This window comes from Columba livia, chromosome 2, assembly GCF_036013475.1.
Source record: "Columba livia isolate bColLiv1 breed racing homer chromosome 2, bColLiv1.pat.W.v2, whole genome shotgun sequence".
Classification (NCBI taxonomy): Eukaryota; Metazoa; Chordata; class Aves; order Columbiformes; family Columbidae; genus Columba; species Columba livia.
The window spans coordinates 145,686,050-145,705,916 of record NC_088603.1 but is presented as its reverse complement, the minus strand read 5'-3'; the positions used below and the strand labels follow the sequence as shown (position 1 = coordinate 145,705,916).

Genomic DNA, 19,867 nt, shown 5'->3' with positions numbered 1-19,867 from the left:
CTAATATTTTAAAATTATAGATTCTTTCTTATATAGACTTCCAAGTACACTTTCCTTAATTATAAATGTCTTTAAATCTATATGGTGTGTTTTAATTCTAGTTAAAGTAATTGGTAAAGTTAATCTAGCCCTCATATAAAATTTGTTTAAACAAAAAGTAATTAATTAAGAATCATATGAGCATGGATAAATGAATGTAAAGTGAATATGACATTGTAGAGGTCCCAGTTTGCATGATCGAGTAGTGGTGGAACTTTTGGAATGTTTGTAACAGGAGACTTTCAAGAGAGATCAGAAAAAGGTAATGTATTTATGACAGAAAATAGGTAACTTTTTGATAATTGTATATGACCATTCTTCTAACACAAAGGCATAACAAGAGTGAAAAAACTTTGGAAAATCAGGAGTATGGTGGGTCACAGAATATTTTTTATCAGTGTCTATTTCAGAGTTCTGGAAGGTTGCAGCTTGAGGGATACATAATAATTCTGCAATAGCAACAGATAGATTATCCATACATTTACTAGGAATCTTTCTAATCATCTATCCTGACTTCTGTAAGTCAAGTAGTCTTCTACCTAGACTACCTAGACTTCTGTAAGGCCTTTGATATGGTCCACACAACATCCTGATTGCTAAATAGGATAGATATGGTTTTGATGGGTAGACTGTTCAATGGATAATAGGCTGGATGTTCACATCCAAAGAGTTGCAAATGTAGATCAGTAACAACTGATTTCTCTCAGTGATCTGTATTGGGACCAATAGCATTCAATATCTTTGTTAATGACATAGGCAGTGAGATTGAGTGCACCCTCAGCAAGTTTGCACATGGTGCCAAGCTGAGTGGTGCAGTTGACACCCCTGAGGGGTGTTCAGGGGGATCTGAGTAACATACATTCTTTATACATTGCCTCTGCCACTCCTTCCTCCTCGGGGAAAGTGTTCCTCACACTCTTCCCCTGCTTCAGTGAGGGGTGCCTCCCACAGGAGACAGTCCTCCATGAACTTCTCCAATGTGAGTCCTTCCCATTAACTGCTTCAGTGTGAGTTCCTTCCTCTGAGTGCAGTCCTTCAGGGCCAGACTGCTCGAGTGTGGGTTCCCCACAGGGTCACAAATTCTGCCAGAAAACCTTCTCCAGCAGAATCTCCTCTTTCCGTGGATCACAGGTACCGGGAGCCTGTTTTAGCATGGGCTCTCCATGGGGACTCCTTTGGGCATCCACCTGCACCCCTGTGGAGTCTGCTGTGGACTGCAGGTGGCTATCTTCTCACTGTGGACCTCCATAGGGCTGCAGTGGGACAGCCGGCCTCAACATGGTCTGCACCATGGGCTGCAGGGAAATGTCTGCCCTAGTGCCTGAAGCATCTTCTTCTGTCCTCTTTTGCTGTCTGCAGGGTTGTTTCTCTCACATATTCCCACTCACCTCTCCACTGCCATTGATGTTGCCCAGCAGATACGGAGAAACGTATCTCTAATAAAATTGTTTTTCTTTGTACTTCTGTGTTTCCCTTTGTATTTCCTGTTTCACGAGTGTTTGTGTGCTATTCTGATACTAGCTGCAGGAAACAGGGAACGCCTATCTAAAAGATTTGAGTGTTGTTTTTCAAAAGAAAATCCAAGAACATGTAGTTTTCCTCCTTTCTGCCTACTCCTCAAAAGATAAAATTTACATGGAGATTTGATCCCATGTAGGAGCCCAAAAAGTCCCTCACTATCACTCAAGACTTCTATTGGTGAATCCATTCTAAATTGTAATCTCAAAGAGTATGTGAACAATGTTTTGCACAAGTTCAAATAAAACCATTATTGCTGCTAGAAGCTTATGGTTCTTAGAGAATTATAGTTTTAGTGAGCATCAGAGAAAACAGGTGATGGAAGCTAGGAGGATGGAAGGAAGAGGAAAATAGTACCTTGCAGAAGCAGAAACCTTTTGTGTATCTTGTTTAAGCTGCCAAGAAGTTTTATATATATTTGTATGCACATGTATGTTCATATCTGTCTGTACACATAAAGATCCATCTACATATATAAATACATGTGTGTAGGATTATTTTTATATTAAAATGTCAGTATCTTGAGAGAAAGTCAAGGAAACCTGACATGCTCAAAAGTTTTAGTATTGTGAATTTCGTATGCTACTACATTCTGGTGAGGAAAAGGATGAGGAGTTCTGTAGAAAAAAATAGAATAAGTCAGCACTTAAAAAGGAAAAGATGATTAAGCCTCCATATAGGTCTTGAAATAGGCTACTTCTGTAAGACTTATAAAACGTTGCCAATGTGCGGGTGCAGTAAAAAAATAGTACACATTTGTTGGAGGCAAAAATTAGGTTTTAAATAAAGAAAGTGTGGAAGTGAAATTATGCAAGCTTTACTAAATTTTCTATGGTGTTTTTGTTTGTTTGTTTGTTTTTTTGTTTGTTTTCTCAGATTTCAGTAGCAAGTAGTAAGGTGGTGTTTCCTAGAGTTTTCTATTTGCAAAAGGTTTTTACTCAAATAAGTGAAGTTTTGCTGACATAACAGTTGCTTGTGGAAATTTTCTTCCTAATATGATAGTGGATTTTATCATTTTTCTTAGTGACATTAATGAAAATGTAATCAGATTACACTAGTCATCCTTCTCCCAATTCTGTAACAGACAAAAATATTTTCAGGGAACTATATAGGTGAATTTGTAAAATATATACCTGGACAGCTAAATAAAAGTCTCAGATAGACAAGGCCACTCTATTTCTTTATCTACTTCAATATTTTGACTGAAAAAAGTTTCTACATTACCGAAAAATATTTTTCAGTTGGGCTATTTGTGAATCTCATGACCTTTGACTCCATCCTCATCCAGTTTTGTACTTCTTTGTTTAATTGTTCTCTTCAGAATTGAATCTTCTTGAAATTTGAAGTCACTGAGTGTCTTCAGTGAATGCCTGACAGTCTTAACTGGTTTAGATGGCACTTAAATGGCAGCTAAACAATAACAAATAGAAATGAAGCATGTCAGATATGGCCATTTCAGAAAGTGTACAGCCAATATTACTCTCTCATTGTTGTGACTGTATATGCTAAATCTTTGCCTCAAAGTACAGAGAAAACATAGAATAGTTTAAAACTGTGAACTAAATGAAAAAAAAAAAATCTTTCCATAAATCAACTACAAAAAAAGTATAGGTAGCATTACTTACTGAATTTGAACCAAGCTCTCAGCAAAATTTCATACTTGAGAGTCTTTCTGGGTTATGTCCCAGACACTGTCTATTTTTAGGGCTCTCTTTTTGCCCTCCCAGTGCATCTGACTTTTGTGTACATTTTCTTTCACACTTGTACATCTAGCTTCCTCAAAAAAATGAAAAGTAATTTAAAAAAAGGTAAAGTCAGAGTTTGATTTTATAAGATTACTTTTAAATTGCAACTTTATATACACCTCATTTTGGAAAGTAGCTAATACTTCTGACTGCTACTCTGAATCTAAGTACATTTCCAGATAAAACTTTGGTTCAATTTTTTTCAAAATTTCTGCCTTTCACATATTTTTTTGTCTGTTACTAGATTAATGATTTCAGCTATGCTTTTGGAGATGCATATCAAGGACATGCTTTCAACTATCTGGGTGCCCAGCTTGAGAAATAGCGGTTTTGTTTGCACTAGTGATAAGAAATCACACTTTTAAATGACATTAATGGAAGGTATGTTTTTAAGTGATAAAACATCAATCAACTGATTTGCAAAAGCCAATTGGAATCACCTGGTAAAAGCTCTTGCACGTTATGAAAAATATTTTTTAAGTTTAACCTGGAAGGAATTCACCATAATAGCTACTGCCATATATTAGGGAGTGGCAAGAGCAGGACTGCTCCACAAGGGACACAAACCAGGTGTCGAGGGTGACCCTGCTCAGGCTATGCTTGCATTGACAAGGCACAGTTCTGCAGGGGCTGCATATAGAGTCAGAGCCAGGGACTGGTAACAGGGTCCATCGACAGCTCCCTGCATGGCAAGTGATGAACTGGGTCCAGGGTGCCTTCAGGGAGTCCAGCTGTGAGCAAAAAGAAATGGGGCCAGCTAAGGTTCCCACAGAGTAAGGCTGCAGGGCTCATACAGGAGGCAGGGACAGGGACAGCGCTGTAGCAGGGTCTGGATGTCTCAGCGTGAGCTGAAATGGAGTCCTAGAACCCATGGGCAGTGATGGGTGGGAGTCCCAGCTGAGGCTGGTCGGGACCAGGAAGGTCTGTTGGTTTCCTCAGGTATTGACACTGCATATTAAACTAAGAAAATTATTTGACACTTGCCTTTAAAGTTTTAGGTATAATAGAAAACAAAATATGGGGTTAATCATACAAATCGGTCATTGGGAACTCTTCATGACGCTCTTTAAATAGGTTTATTAAAACCACAATTAATTTTAAACCGTGCTTAGTGCCAGTGATGGTGCAAGTGTAGGTGAATGAAAGAATGGTAACTTAAATTCTGACATTTACTTGCAAGTGTTTTACTTTGCAAGTTGGATTTTTGTTTTTTTTTGAGAAATTTCTAAGCACAACACATGATATACTATCAGTAAATACCAAAGAGCAGGGTTGTTGTTGCTGTTGTTGTTGTTTTTTAAGGAATAAGGTACTTAGAATTGAACACTATTTTTAAAAGAGGTGTCATACTCAACAGTTTTCTAAAATATATTTTTTTTCTCTAAATAGTTAAAGAGTTTGCAGTATGATATTAGAAGTAACTGTAAATAATTGAATAATAACTTGTGATTATATACCCAAGGTCTGTTCACAGCTCCAAGGGAATGTATTTTTCAAATACAATGGTCTTCAAAAACACAGATGTGGTATGGGGGTTTGGTAACCTCCACCGTTAGCAAAAAAGATGTAATAATTTTGTGACAGCTATTCGTTTCCATAAGTGAAAAGAAGTATGGATATGTTCATCCGAAAATCATGAGAAAAGGAGGTGTGACAAACTGGAAGTTTTGAATACTTAATAAAGATATATTTTGTTTCTGTTTGAGAGCCTGCAAGACCAGCAAATATCTGAAGAGATATTTTTTAAATGTTGATATGGTCACTGTGGCCAGAGACTTAATGGAATGAATCAAAATCTTTCTTCTGCCTACTCATGGTTAATTTCACCTTAAGAAAGGAAGCTTTAGCATTCTCAGTGTTTAAAAGGTGAGCTAATACTCATCCTCTCTAATCTCATGTTTTCAAGCAAAATGAATCATCCTTTCATCTGTACTCTCAGTTGAGGCAAACAGAATCAAATGCACAGCTTGCCTCATCAGTATAACTGAGCTGCATAATAAAAATTCACTGAAATTACTGGAGATATCCAGGCCCTGAGTAGGCCTACATTTTTAACATTTAGTCTCCAACTACTTGAAGAGAAAAAAAGTTTTCAGAAGATTAATAAGTAGATCTTTAAAATTTCAGGATGCTGTTAGTCTTAAATGCAATTGAGTATGCTCTCTTCACCATAACATTTCTAAAAGTTTTAATTTGGTACTAAACAAACAGATTCATACTTTGATAATTGTTTTGAAATTACACAAAAAAAGAAACAGTTATCACATAACAGAGGAATAAGGTCAAAACTAAACTTAAATAAAACTAAAATACTTTATTGTTTTTTAATTCCAGAGCATATGGGATAGCATATATTGGTCCACTTAGAATGGGTGGTACTGACTATACAACTAAAATTAATTTATTTGATCTAACTAATTGAGCAGAGAAAATAATTGGGAGTAGAAATATGTAAAATTACAACAAATCCTTAATATTAATTCATATTAAATATTGTTAGGGTTGCAAGCAGGTGAGTTGACTGTTTTCTTGACCCTGGACTGGGTTACACTAACTGAAATGGTCATGGAAGACTATTGGATATGCCAGGATGAAAAGCCAAACTGGCTGCTCTGACCATGCCATAGGAGTTGGACCTGCTTCAGTGATCTGAAGAACCACAATAGGAACAAGATGAATGCTTTCTCCAGCTGATATGGGAACACACACTTGGATGAGTTGAACACCCTGTTGTAAACCTGTCAGTGCCTGCTCCTGGCCTGATAGCATTGTTGATACTTGTCTCTCCACGATAAATGTGCCAAGTATCACTGACAACATAATCAAACATTGTGGTTTACCTCAGAACTAGTCACAAATTTACTAGTCACAAATTTTTTTTCTACATCTAAAATCTTATTGAAAAACATTCAGGACATGAGCTAAATTAAAACAAAACAAAACAAAACAGAAAAAGAAAAAAACACAGTAAAATCAAGGATACTTCAGTGATTTTATATTCTTACTTAAAAAATAAGTAGCACTAAGCAAAATACTAACTATTCCCAATTTTAAAAGGGGAAAAATGTACTTTTGGAAGATTAGATTTTGCATACAAATTTTCTATTTTTAAATTAGAAAAATTATGATTTACATCCTACAGGTTCTAAATTGTCAAAATTATCTTACGTAAAAGTTCTGAAAAAGGAAGGGTAGCAAAAGAATGAATGTTGACTAGAGTAAAAACTTTCAGTGCCCTTATTAAATAGCTCTGTTTTTCCATTTCTTATTCTAACTATGCCGAATATGTGTTTCTCCTTTTAAGAGACAGAAGTCTGGCTCAAACAGGCAGCAATTAGGCTATGCTGCTATCATTTGTGCAATGTCCAGCTTGCTACATGTCACCTGATGCCATTACAGTAGCTACAGTAATCTTTTTCTTGTAACTCAAACTCTTTCCTTCTTCTGGTCCTTAGAATTTTAGCCTGAATTATTTGTGAAAGTTATATCTGTTTTATACCCTTTTCTATTTCCTGGCCAAGCTCATTACCATACTTTTTTTTTTGTGAATCTATCATCCTGTTATTTATTAGCAAGTGTTCTAACCTTTCTTACACTAATTGTCATCAAAACCAGAAGATTAAAAAAATTCCTACATTTTTTCCTTGTTTTCACTGCCTTCATCCTCCATTTCTAATATGTCAGGATTTCCACTCAGAGAATTTCCTGACATAAAGGCTTGTTTTCCTAGTTTTTTTCTTTCCCACTTCTTTGTCTTTAGATGATCCACAGTACTACAAGATGTAGTACAGGGTGGCCAGAGCTGGTGCCAATGTCTCACCTGGTCAAAATACCATGATGTTGTGTTGATTTTTCCATTCTAAATCCAAGCTTTGTTGTTTGTAGCTCCATTTTACTTCATGCACGTGTATCCTTTTGTTCTCTTAAAATTCTTTCTCGTATGAACAAATCTTGTTCACGTAAACCATATAAAGACCCTTTCTGAGTCATGCTATCATTTGACTTATATTACCGCAATTTCAAATCCAGCTAGTAGACTTACCCCCTGTTAGTTCTACACCTTTCATCTACTATTATAATGGTTGCTCAAGTTAGAAGACTCAGTACTAATAAAACAAAGAAAAAAATCATAGCTCTGTGAGGTTCTAGATTAAATCTGATAGAGACAAAATCTCTTTGACTATTTGGTTATTAAGGCTCTAAGATACATCAGAGTAAAATATTTTCAGTCATTTGGGTCATCATTCCCAACTAACCTTGACAACTGGAAATGTACAAAGCTTTCTTTTGCACTCTCCTGTTTAAGTCTTTTTGGTTATTGATATAGGCCAAGAGCTGTTGATAGGGAGAAAGTGGATCACTTAATGAACATAAAAAATTTTCATAATCATCAGAGACAAGCTTAGCACTCTGAGTTGTTTTCTGTTCATACTGTTTATTATGCCCTAAGTACATTTACGTTTCTTCTCTCATCAGTGTTCACTTTCTATCCAAATTGGCAACCAGAGCAGAAACTATGAGCTGATGAGGATCAAATTAAGGATTCAGCACTTCGGAAACACCTTAAAACTGCTGATCCCTGAAAAATTGATTTTTCTTTCACCTAATCCACAGTTTTCTAGATTTTTCCAGTATTTGCATGCAAAGAGAAGAAAGGAAGGAATTTAATTTGAGAATTTATGGACCAGTGAACAAAACTAAATCAGATAATACTCTCCCCCTACAAAGAAAGACAAAATAAAAGAGTATAAATGCTAGTCAAAGACCAATGAAGAGATAAGGAAGCAGAAGGAAAAAAGACCAAAGACCAATGCAGACTGAAGGAGTTAAAATGGCAATTAAAGACAGAAAGCACAGTGAATGAGTAATCAATGTGGAAAATGATGAGACAGATAACAGAAATGAACGAATCTAAGCAAGAAAATTTTCACTGCAGGAACAAAAAATAATGGCAAAGGTGTAAATAGAAGATATGTCGAATGTTGAAAATGGACTGAGTATGGATAGAGACACACAGCAATAAATACAACAAAGCTTGTAGATTGTAGCTTGTAGAGAAAGAAAAATAATTGAAAAAAAATGTGTCAGAGTGTAATGATAGTTATCCAGCTCTGAGAGATGGCTTCAGAGCATGCAAGTCATTTAAATGAAGATTTCTTATTTTTCAATCTGAAAAGTTTGCTTTATGAAGAAAACACATTGAAGCAATAAAATGGCTTGCATTGTGATTATAAATGCAAAGTTGAAAAAACAGTAGCTCATATAATTGTGCAACACTCTTGGCAATATTTTCATATTATGTTAAATTTCTGGAAACACATCAAGAGTGAAAAGCAGAAAATTAAAATTGATAAAAGAAAGTGCCTGTCCAGACAAGGTGCAACTGCTCTCTTCTATACGTTTAGATGTTCACTTAGCTAGCACCCAAGTCCAGAGTTAAATGGTAAGGATTTAAAGCCAAAATCGAAACCAAACCAAGCCAAACCAAAACCAACTTAGCAAGCAAAAAAAGTGGTCATCATTTGAAGGTGGGTATAACTTTCTGCTAACTGACTTTAGGAAGAGACTTTCCCATTATCAGCCTTCCATTGGATACTTTTCTCTAAAGTAACTAGGATGTCCAGTGTGGTTACTCTGAAGTAGCTTATGGATATTAGACTAGCTTGCTTATTTGACTTCTCATGCAATGCAAGAAAAACCTCTTTTACAGTCTCTGAGAATTACAATCTTCTTTGAAAAACTGGTAACTAGCATTATAAAGATGAAGAGTACAAATACCAGTTTTAAAGGGAGATGAATGTAGTCATCTCTCAGAACAAACCTCTGCTAAATATTAGTTATTAATTTTTCTTTGCTTTGCTAAATTGCTTTATGGGATTTGAAACAGCCTTGGAATCAAAATTGATTTTTGTTGTGTAGACCACTTATATACAATACACATATATGAATACACCAGTGGACAAAGGAAGACCTATGGCTATAATCTATCTGGACTTCTGTAAGACCTTTGACACAATCCCCCAGAACATCCTTCTCCCTAAATTGAAGAGATATGGATTTGATAGGTGAACTGTTTAGCAGATAAGGAATTGGTTGAATGGTTACATCCAGAGGGTAGTGGTCAATTGTTCAATGTCCACATGGAGACCGGTGACATGTGTTGTCCCTCAGGAGTCCATACCAAGATCAGTACTGTTCAACATTTTTGTCGGTGACACAGATGATGGGATTGAGTACACCCTCAGCAAGTTCGTATACGACACCAAGATGAGCGATGTGGTTGACATTCTGGAGGGACCGGATGCCATCCAGAGGGACTTGGACAAGCTCAAGAAGTGGGTCCATGTTAACCTCAGGACATTCAACAAGGCCAAGTGCAAGGTCCCACGCCTGGGTCAGGGCAACCCACGGTACCAATACAGGCTGGGGGATGAAGGGATTGAGAGTAGCCTTGTGGAGAAGGGCTTTGAGGTTACTGGTGGACAAAAAGTGGACATGAGGTAGCAATGTACACTCACAACCCAGAAAGCCAACTGTACCCTGAACTGCATCAAAAGAAGGGTGGCCAGCAGGTCAAGGGAAGTGATTCTGCCCCTCTGCTCCACTCTGGTGAGGCCCCACCTGAAACACTGCATCTGGCTCTGGAGTCCTCAGCACAGGAGAGACATGAATCCACCAGAGTGTGTCCAGAGGAAGGTCATGAAAATGGTCAGAGGACTGGAACAGCTTTCCTGTGAAGACAGGCTGAGAGAGTTGGGGATGTTCAGCTTGGAGAAGGATAAAGATCTGGGGAGCCCTTATTGCAGCCTTTCAATGCTTAAAAGGGGCTTACAAGAAAGATAGGGACAGAGTTTTTAGTAGGGCCAGTAGCATTAGAACAAGGAGTTTTAAATGGTTTAAAAGCTTCAGGGTAGATTCAGAATCGATGTAAGAAAGATATAAAAGAAAGAAACCTTTTACAATGAGAGTGCTGAAACACTGGAACAAGTTGCCCAGATAAACTGTAGATGCCCCATCCCTCGAAACATTCAAGATCAGGTTGGACAGGGCTCCGAGCAACGTGAAGACATCCCTGCTCATTGCATGAGGGCTAGATGACCTTGAAAGATCCCTTCTAACCCAAACTATCTATTATTATTCCACATTATACCACAGTATGCCAGCACAGACTATATGTGGGCATTAGTTTTCCACATATGTTTCAGCTGTAAAAGAAGGAAGAGTAATAGTTTGCAATAACAATCTTGTCCCAGAAAATTATAGTCTATGGGAAAGACTCATTCTATTGCAGGAGTGTCTAAGGGTTAGACTTGCTTACATGGCAGAAAGGTAACTCTCAAACTGGTTGTTAAACTCACTTTGTATTGTTGCAGTTGACAGTAACAATCAACATACCTCATAAGGTTGATAATTGAATCTGAATGTACTTAGAACAACCATATACTATTGCTAAACTAAACTCTGAATGTTTAGGTCCAACAAGAACAGATTATCTTTTTTGAAGAGAGGTGTGATCATTCTATTTTAAACTACTATGTCTGCAGAAAGCCAGAATAAACATGAGTCTATGTGCAAATGTGTATATGTGTGTGTATTTACATATACATTTATCAGAATGAAGGACTGTTTAGGCCTAAGTCTGGAACTGGACAACTTTCATCTCTTCCTAATATTTGTCTTAAATTGTGAATACGATAAATTACTACTGAATAGTGCCCCCTATAGATCACATTGCATTACACAGTTTTAAATGAGTATTTTATCATTCAAATTATTTATGTAAATATAAAATATGTTATCTTTTGTTTTACCTAAGTACAAGTTAATGCCAACAGTATACTAGAAATTCCTGAATCTTCTGAGATTGAGAAAATTATCTCCAAATCTGCTGTCAGTTATCCTGTAGTCAGTGAAGGTCTTCAGGACCTAAATGTAACTGCACAGGCAGTTAAGCAAAAATGTTTTTTTCACTTAAGATTTACATATTCAGTCATGTATCTATACAAATTTCTTATATGGTCTTGACCCAACTGTATTACTCAGATATGTTTTGATTTTTGCACTGTAAAACACATACACTACACATTTGCTTTTCAATAATCTTTGGACATGGCACTTAGTGCCATGATCTGGTAAACGGACTAGAGTTGGACCAAGGGTTGGACTCAAGGATCTCTGAGGTCTTTTCCAACCCAGTCGATTCTGTGATTAGCTTGATGACATATATACATGGGACTGAAGTAATTTTGTTAGTTAAATATTGCTTCTTTATAACATGAAATGAACGGTGCATAGAGAGAAATATATAATTTATTCACTTTTAAACAATATTAGAAATTTTTCTAAGATAAAATAGATTTGCTTCTCATGGTCACAGTTTACAGTGACTTTTTGTACATCTGCCATACTAAAACTGTATAAGCAGACAAAGTTCTAAAGGAGATTTGCAAGTACAGAGTCCTCATCTCCTTCAAATCTTCTTTAGTGCTATCCAAAAGGAATATTTTATTGGACAAATGTTGGTGGTTTTTATCTATGGTCTGCAAGAAACCAATAAAGACATTTATTGCTAAAGCCTGAAGATGAATCTTTCCCAAATACTCTTTTACAAGATGATTAATGTTATTGAGAACACCTCTCTGGAGTAACAAGCATCTATGTAAAAGTAATGGAGTTCATATTTTTGAGTGGAATGTTGAGTATTGGAAAAAGTGAAATGAACAGGGTCCAGCGTGATAGTCTAACTAATAAACACAAAGTACAAAATATGAATGTTGTGAAGAGGTAGCAGAGAGACAGATAGACAGTATCTTCGATATATATCTTTTATTACACCTTTTTTTTTTTTTTTTTTTTTTTTAATGAGAATTTAGTAAGCAACAAGTAAGATATGGCAGGAATGAGGAGAGATAGTTGCTACTAAGAGTATAGCAGACCCATGAAGACTCCCAGATACACAAAAATGGCAAAGTCCTGAGTGAAAACAGTGGTCCTTCTAGGCTATTTTTGTACTGCAAATGTTCATGTTGTTATTTAGAAAGTAGCTGCTGATAAATTGCAAAAGGATTTCTACACTTTGATGGCAACAGTAAATATTAAGGGACAAATATTGTTACCGCTGGCACAAGCTTCCTCCCATGGCAAAATCTGGAATTAAGTTAAAGTTTAGTGTTTTTAAAGTTTGAAACTAAGGTAATTCTTAGGTTACTGCTATTCTTTGTCTGGTCCCAGTGCCATTGTAAACATGTTGTAGCAGACCATGTGAAAATGAGTCGTGCCTATAATAGTTCCTATAAATTAGTTTGAATTCTTCTGTGATTTCAAGTGAAATTTCACTTCAAGGAAGTGAAAATTTATTTAAACATAGAATTAAACAAATATTTAAAATATAAAATAATCACAAAATATTCCATGCCACGTAAAAAAATTGAAAAATCAAATAAACACCTTGTTTGTCCAAAATACAAAACTCAGAGGTATGAAAAGTAATATTATTCACTATGTAGAGAATTTAAAGAGAGGTTTTCTATGTCTGTGTGTTTGGTTGGTTTTTTTTTGGCTTGTTTGTTTGTGTTCCCCCATCCACTTCCCCAATGAAACTTTTTATTCTAAAGAATTCAATTAGGCTTTCCCATCAAAAATCAGCTCTGAATGTATTTGTACCTTCCTGTTTTTACAATATTGCTTTAACTGTCAAATTATTTCTATAATTTATCACTTATTTCATTCCATTCCATTTCATGTTCCTTAAAATATTTGTTTTATCTGTCTCCATCCTGCCTTTCTAAGCCCACTGTAATGAATTATCCCTCAATAATGTTTCTTTTTATTATTATTATTATTTTATTTTATTTTATTTTGCCATTTCCTATTTTTAGTTTCTATCTGTGAAATTACTACTTTTGAGGATCACTTTTTTTAAGATCTCACAGTGGCCTTAACTAAAATTACAAAAAATGTTCAACAGAAAAATCCAGACAAATTTTTATTTGCATCAGAGCATTTGCACCTGTAATAAGGTGCAAGATTCTGCTAGGCTTTCAGCTTTAGGTATATTACACGTTGGAGTTACATTTGACATGATTGTTTATTTTTATGTGGAGGATTTAAAAAACTTCATATTTGTCCTTGTGTTTTGGGTGAAGTAGGTTTAATCTTTCTTTTCTCAATGGTTGTCTTGGGAAATTAAATCTGTTTTTTTCTCAGAGTATTATTGGACATTGTTTTCTTGTTGTTTAAAACCACACTAGGTTATCGATCACCATACTGTAATACCAGGTTTCATTATTATGCTAATGTGATCCAGATTTATATGACAGTGGTTCTTAACACTGATTTATGTGGTGCAGCTGTAAGAAACTTTTGAACTAATATTAAGCCACGAAGATGCCATTTCAAAAATAGAGGAGTTACTGGGTTTTTTTTTGTTTGTTTGTTTGTTTGTTTTTAATAATTACTACATTCAACACACTAACAAAGTTTTCAGGTTGGTATTTAGAGATGTAGTTAGTTAACCCAGGTGCTGAATTCTAAGGTAACATTCCAAGAAAAATGCAGAGTAGGACCAACCTTTAGTGTTCTAAAAACCACTGTGTACCTTGTTAAATATATAGAGTCCGAGAATAATTTTGTATTGATTTTACACTTTGCACTATGTGTCCCAGTGGTTTGAAAAAGTTATTTTATAAAGCATATATCCAAGCAATGAAAGGACAATGAAAATGTTTGAAAGTTCCTGCATAAGTTTTTTCTTTGACTGTCTTTATCAGTTAAAGTAGTAAAAAACAACAACTGTTACTGCTTATTTTGGCGTGAAATGTGGGTAGCTCACTCAACTTTTTTGTGAGATATCCTGTTTGCACGAATGATTATTTCCCTTAAAATTCTTGTTTACTCCACTATCTGATTCTATTTACTATCAGTCAAAGTTACTCATATATGGATATAAGATGACACAGTGACTAACCTATTGTTTGATAATTGCAAAATGGATTAGCTAAGTGGACTTATGCTAGATGCAGACCTGGCAGACCTCTAACTATTTACAGATGTGTAATTCTAAATACAAACACTAGCTGCATTTTAGGAAAACTAATGGAATCTTTGAAAATTTCTTTCCTGAAATTATTGTGGTACTCCAAGCATGAAAATGAATTTAACTCTTTACTAATGGTCAAAAATAAAATCTTTATACATACTTTTCCCACTGCAGTGGATTCAGGCTCTGCCTTGGAGCACCATATGCTTCAGACTGCTCTGTACAAAGTTAACAATACCCTGTGTTGAAGGAGAGACACCTTCCACTAGCATACTCTAGACTTCCCTCTCTTGCTCTCTGTTGCATACTCTGCCTATATTTTCAACTCTAAAGTGAACAGGGGTCTGTGAAAAAAGTAGGTTGCTTTTGACTCAGAGTGCAAGTTTGCTGGAAAAAAGGGAACAAAATGGTTTGGGTTTTTTTAACTGTTGCAGTCTGTTTTCCAGCTAATTTAGCTGATGGATTGATATGATTTGTTTGTTACTCAGCTATGACTTTATATGCTAAGACAGTCAGGTTTTCACATTAAAAGCGTAGATTCTTGAATATATACAGATAGTTTTTCCTCTTTCACATGTCCTGCTACTACAACTTTATGTCTGTACCAGAACAGAGATAGCATGTGTGGTGATAATGTCACAAGCATTTTGCTTATGGATGAATTCCAAAACTCCACAGAATATTTAGTAGAAGTCGAAGTTCTTCTGGAAGTTCCTGGCACCTGCAGTGGTGATAAGCAAAATATGGCATCTCTCCTTTCCATATTGTGCTATTTTCACACATTAAGGCAAAGTTACAAAAGTCGAGTTCATCGAAAAGCTTGTTTTGACTTATAGAAGGAAATCTGCCTCCTGTGTTCCTCTGACTATCTGTGTGATCCTTCACTTCAATTTGCTCTCTAACTCATCAGGCATATCCCTTTGTGGATTGACTTAAGTTTATTTTTAATGGATTAATTATTTGTCAGGATTGTTAAATGAACCAATTCACAGAGGAGTGTGCAAATCTCTAGAATCAGTGTGAAGTCAGTGTCAGAAGCCTCCCCTCATTTGGTGATTAGAAAGCTAAAATGTACCTTACATCTTTACCCAGGTTTAAGAAGGGCTGGAAGGAATGTCCTATGAGGAGTGGCGAAGGACTTCGGGCTTGTGTAGTTTGGAGAGAAGGAGGCTGAGGAGTGAGCTCATTGCTCTCTACAGCTTCCTGAGGAGGCAAAGTGGAGACAAAGGTGTTGATCTTCTCTCTCTGGTATCCGACGCATGTGAATGGTTCAAAGCTGTTTTTACCAAGAAGGTGTTCAAACACTGGCTTCCTAAACAGGTGGTTGATGCCCCATGCCTATCAATATTTAAGAGGCATTTGAACAACACCCTTAACAACATGTTTTGATTTTTGGTCAGCCATGAATTGGTCAGGCAGATGGTCAACGTAGGTCCTTTCCAACTTAAATTATTCTATTCTATTCTATTCTATTCTATTCTATTCTATTCTATTCTATTCTATTCTATTCTATTCTATTCTATTCTATTCTATTCTATTCTACTCTATATGAGGAGAATGTCATAATATTCTTGCTTAATCATTTTTGCATTCTTGTTACTATAAGGAACTAGGATGTTTTTGAGTGCTCTAAAAGTAATTGGTGTTTTTTGTGGTTTTTTTTTTTTGGTGTGTTTTTTTTGTTTGTTTGTTTGTTTTTGTTTGGTTTTGTTTTTTTTCTTTTTCCCTGATAGTTTTTCTGTCCAAGAAGCAAGATTTTTAATTACTGTTTGAAGTTCTTCTTGCTATTTTTTATGTATTAAAATAAATTGACTTTTATAGGAAAGAAAATTATTCATAAAGTCTGTTTCGTTGGACAGTGGAACATTGATAATAAAAGTTTCACACTGATAATTGGTGGTGGCAGTTTTTAGAAACATGCTTTGTAAAGAATATAATGATTGTGCCAGAACCTGATGAGTAATTGATTGTTTAGTTCAAAGCAGCTGTTCAATTAAAAATGTTCAGCCTTGACCTATGATCATTATTTTAAAATAATAGATTGCATGAACAGTTTTGTGTTTTGACAGGGAAAAATTATCATTTGACAAAAATAAATTAGTTCATAAATCATATGTTGATTTGTTAATGAGTTGTTCAATAAAGTATAAGATAGTTTTATTAACATTTCAGTGAGAGTGAAACTTGAATTTAGTCAGCCACTTCTGCTTAATCTGGTTTGTTTTGTTTTATAGGCTATTAAGACAAATACTGTTTACCTGTTTTAAACTGATTTAATAGATCTATAAAAAGGATAGGAGTTACTCCTATCCATATTTGAACTAGAATTCTTTTAAAAAAGCCTTTACATTCTTCACTTTCTTCCTAATTCGATGTAACTGCTTCCTTGGAAGGAAAATTGGAAGACCAAACATCAGTTGAAATTCACCTGGACATTGCAAATCTAACTTGCAATATACTCTCAGATGCAATTCAACACCTTTAGTTACTTCTCAACACGTGCATTTGCACATGCACACCCAAAAACTTTAATTAGATTCAGACTCTATTACTCAGTAGGAAAGTGTTTTCCTTTGCCAACAGGCTTTTGAGACTTCAAAAACGTTTGTTCTGAACTGGTATGTAACAAAGAACATTAGAAGTTGTGGTGGGTTGACATTGGCTGGCTGACAGATGTTCACCCAGCCACTTCTTCATTCCCCCTCAACTACAGGACAGCAAGAGAAAACAAGATGAAAAAAACAACCTTGGTCAAGATAAAGGTGGGGAGATCACTTACCAATTACTGTCATTGGCAAAACAGACTCAACCTGGGGAAAATTAATGTAATTAATTTCCAGTGAAAATAGAGTTGGATGGTGAGAAACAAAGACAAAAATTAAAACACCTTCCTTCATCCCCACTCTTTTATTTCCAGGCTCACCTTCATCATAACCTCCTCCACCTTTCCCCTCCTGGAACAGCACAGGGGAGATGGAGAATGCAGGCTTGTGGGTGGTCCATAACAGTTCCTCTCTGCTGTTTCTTTCTCCTTACACCTTTCCCTGCTCCGGCCTGGGTCCTCCATGGGTTGTTTCAATATGGGTCCTTTCCATGAGCTGCAATTACTTCAGGGAATATCCATCTGCTCTTGAGTGGAATCCTAAAGGACTACAGTGTGGATACGTGCTCTAGTATGGTCTTCCATGGGCTTCAGTGGAATCTGTTGCATTGCCTAGAGCATCTTCTCCTTCTCTGACCTTGGTGTTCACAGGTCTCTTTTTCACTCTTGTTTACCTCACTCCTCACTGCTTGTGTAGCATTTTGCTCCTTCTTAAGTATGTTTTCACAGAGGTGCCACCAGCTTTACTTATGCACTCATCTGTGTCCCGCAGTGGGTCTGTTGTGGAGCTGGAAACAGCTGTGTCCAGCATGAGTCAGTCCCTGATCCCTATTCACAGACCTCCGCCCCCCGCCCCCCCTCTCCCCAAACCTTGACACATCCACCCAGTGCACACGTGAAATACACACATGACAGAGCCTCAGTTTAACTCAATGCCTACAAATTGAATTATTTATTGAATAATGAGATTTTTGTATCCATCCTAAAGCTCTAGCAATTCTTTCAGTGATATACTGCTAAACTCTGAGTTTATTTATTAGTTACTTGTCCAATCCCTTCTGAATCCTTCTAAACTGTTGGATTAATAAAAGAACTAGTTCAACAAGGTAACTGAACTTTGTCTCATCCATTGTAATTTGCCACTTTTAGATTTCATATAATTATTTCTATTATTATGAAAGAATTAATACCTTTTCTTTAAATTAGTTATTTTTCTAATAAAGTGTAGCAGAACACTAGCAAAAAAGCAGGATGCTTGATTATTTGAGTACTATAAGAACATGCATACTAGGTCAATGGAAAAAAGTTTCAAGTAGGAAGGATTAAAAAAGAATCTGTTACAATTATAATTATCCTGGATTATTTTACTTTCAAATATAATGCTGAGAAAATAGAACATATCTACAAAAATGCAAAGTGTAAGTCATTATTTCTCCGTCAATTACTAAGCTTGGGTAGTGATTTGATTGCCATCATGAGTGACTGTGTAATCCATTTCATCAGAATTCTTTTGGAGCATATATGATCCACTCTTGGATTAGTTACTATGGCTGCTTGACTTTTTAGCCTTTGACATTCTTGAAACTCACTTTCTGGACATGGTCTGTTGTGCTCAAAAGTCACAAGGGCATGGATGCATAGGTGGATGCATAGAATATGTATGTGAGAAAAGGCCACAAGACTGAAGAATTAATGGGAAACTAGTTTTGCTCTGACAGTTGATAGAGAGGTCAGAAATATATAATCAAAGAAATATTGCTGATGTAATCCATTAGATTAGACATAGGAGTCTCAGATATTCAGAGATTTAAATTCACGTGTACAATATAAATAGTAGGCTTTTTTTACTCAGAAAAGTTCTGGTGTACTCATTTTAAAATATACATATATTTTAGTGTGAAACTTCATTTTTATCATTCCTTTACCTGAAAAAGAAATAATTTAAATAACTCAGAAAATGTATATTGGAAACTAAGGAAAGTAGGGTGTATTTGTGCAAATATAGAAATACTCTTCTAAGACCTGTACTAATATTTATAGCTGTTTTACATGAGAATCAGTTTACTTTTACTGGAATAATGGTGAAGAATTAAATTAGTTCATTTTTTTCAAGGAATTCTGAAGTGAAATTTATCTTTCCAAATCAGTTTTGTAGGCTGACATGTTAGACACTGTGTTTCTCAACTTCGGCAATCTCTAAATTTCCTCAGTATTGTCCTCTGAACTAGAGGCTCCGAGGAGACCTTATTGTAGCCTTTCAGTATTTAACAGGAGCTTACAAAAAGATGTTTAATTAAGTATTCAATGTCATGGATGTCATCAAAGTTCTTGAGAGTGAAATGCATACTTTAATTTTTAACAACATATTACCTGGCCCTTTTTTGCTTTTCTGTTGGCTAGCTTTTATAAATGACTGCTTCTGCTATCTACTTAGTTTTGCTTGCTTTTGGAACTTTCTACTGATAGGTGGTTAGGTTGCTCTTCAGAGATCAGAGATGCTTACATGTCTGATGAATTATTACTGAAGACACATGTAAAAAAAACAAAAACCAAAAAACAAATAAAACCCAATAAAAACAACAACAACAACAAAAACCCAAACAGATTGAAAAGGAAACAAATGCTAGATTTTTCATTTTCATGAAAGAGGGAAACAAGAAATATGCCAATAGGGAAATATGTAATTTTAACATGGCAGTCAAAGTCAGGGAAGGCAAAATGGGACACACCGAACATTCAAAATCCATACTTTATTAAGTAATCATGTCTTCTCTTCAATACCTCGGTATTCAAAATAAGAAAATGCCATGAAGTGTAAGGGGATAGGGTCCTTAGAAACAAATATTTGATGAGTATTAGAAGACAAAAATAAAACTTTTCTCAGAAAAAATACTGAAAAAGCCTTTTATTTCAGTTAACCAGATG

General features: G+C 35.6%; 1 protein-coding gene across 6 annotated transcripts in view; it reads left to right on the top strand.

Annotated features, from left to right (window-relative positions):
• CSMD3 (CUB and Sushi multiple domains 3) overlaps positions 1 to 19,867 on the top strand; it is a 631,749-nt gene that overhangs the window by 88,597 nt on the left and 523,285 nt on the right. The window lies entirely within an intron of this gene.